Source organism: Chrysochloris asiatica, unplaced genomic scaffold (assembly GCF_000296735.1).
Source record: "Chrysochloris asiatica unplaced genomic scaffold, ChrAsi1.0 scaffold00165, whole genome shotgun sequence".
Classification (NCBI taxonomy): Eukaryota; Metazoa; Chordata; class Mammalia; order Afrosoricida; family Chrysochloridae; genus Chrysochloris; species Chrysochloris asiatica.
In genome coordinates this window covers 2,749,420-2,751,297 of record NW_006408683.1, presented here as the reverse complement: position 1 = coordinate 2,751,297, position 1,878 = coordinate 2,749,420, and the positions used below count along the sequence as shown (strand labels likewise).

The 1,878-nt window shown below is 41.7% G+C and overlaps 1 pseudogene; it reads left to right on the top strand.

The window, feature by feature from the left end:
* The first annotated feature begins 210 nt into the window (after positions 1-210).
* On the top strand, positions 211-1,427 carry LOC102829365 (annotated as a pseudogene).
* The last annotated feature ends 451 nt before the right edge of the window (positions 1,428-1,878 follow it).

Below are 1,878 nucleotides of genomic sequence, written 5' to 3'. Positions count from 1 at the left end.
GAAGGGAAGGTGTGCTAGGGTGCAGCCCTTGACTCCCTCCCCTGGAGGCACAGAGAGTGGGGAGGTGCACTAGCAAATGGCTTTCTTGCTGGTCACTTGCTGAGTGAGTAGACCCTGAGAGTCTGGGAGAAGGACTGGTCCCCACCCCTGAGGCCCCAGGGTCTCTGCTGCTTGCTGTTGGTCAGACCGTGAGCATGAATGTCTGGGGATATGGATTCAGGATTTGTTCCTAGTGTCCAAGATTCTGATAATAAACTTACAGAAGCAGATGCTTATTTACAAATCTTGACAGAACAATTAAAGTTTTTTATGACAAGCATCAAAACTGCAAAGAGTGCTAAAAGTACTATTAATCCTGTAGATGCAATATATCAACTTAGCCCCTTGGAACATGTGACCAACACAATGCCTTCTGAGTTTGTCTTACCTCCAGAACCTGCTCAGTTATGTAAGTCAGAGCAGTGTGCATCTTCCTTCCCAGTGGGACCTGTATTACCTACTGTGGGACATCATCAGACTTCAGCACCAACTATTATAGGAACCAACTATTACAGGCACACTCTCCAAGCCATATCAATTTATTTCCAAACACAGACCCCAAGTTCTCTTATTCTAAACAGTGAGGATGAATTCCACCAAAATGGCTCATCCCCAAAGCACTTAATTGATTCAGTCTTGACACACAACAGCTTAGGAAATAGTTTAAGGCACCCAGAAACCACAGAATCATTTAACTCTTCCATGTCCAGTGGAATAAGTGATGCTGACCTTTTGATTCCCATGACAATAGAGATGCTGAAGAAGAGGCAGGGTCAGTAGAAAAGCGCAAGAGTGTTAACATGCATGTCTTATCCCAGCTTAGGCTTGGAATGGATCTTACTAAGATAGTTCTTCTAACATTTATTCTTGAAAGAAGATCTCTTTTAGAAATGTATGCAGACATTTTTGCACATCCAGACCTGTTTGTGAACATTAGTGACCAGAAGGATTCCAGGAACTGAACAGTTAAGGTTGTGAAGTGGTACCTGTCAGCCTTTCATTCAGGAAAGAAAGGATTGATTGGTTGCCAAAAAATATACAGCCCCATTATGGGTGAGATCTTTCAGTGTCACTGGACATTACCAAATGACACGAAGAGAATGCAGAAAGATCAGTTTCAGAAAGATCAGTTCCCCATGTTTCCAAAAATAGTGGCTGAACAGGTTTCCCATCACCCACCCATTTCAGCTTTTAATGCTGAGTGTCTTAATAAGATGATACATTCCAATGTTCATATATGGACCAAGTCAAAATTCCTTGGGATGTAAACTGGGGTCCACAACATAGGGCAAGGCTGTGTGTCAAGTCTAGATATGATGAACGTCACATTCTTACTTTCTCCAGTGGTTATGGAAGGTCTATCCTCACAGTGCCCTGTGTGGAGCTAGGAGGAGAATGCAATATTAATTGTTCCAAAATGGGGTACAGTGCAAATATCATCTTCCATACTAAATCTTTCTATGCGGGCAAGAAGCACAGAATTACTGCTGAGATGTTTTCTCTAAATGACAAGAAGTCTTTTTGCTCAATCGAAGGATAGTAGAATGGCATAGTGTGTGCAAAATACACAACAGGGGAAAACAGTCTTTATAGATACCAAGAAGTTGCGTATAGTCAAGTAGAAAGTGAGGAAGTTGGAAGATTAGCATGAATATGAATCCCACTGCCTTTGGAAGGATGTAATTTTCAACTAAAAAATCAGGGACAGTGACGCAGTAACTGAAGCAAAGCATAGACTAGAAGAAAGACAAGGAGCAAAAGCCTGAGAAAGAACGGAAAAAGAAATTCAATGGGAGATGAGGTTATTTCATGAAGATGGAGAATGTTGGGTTTATGATG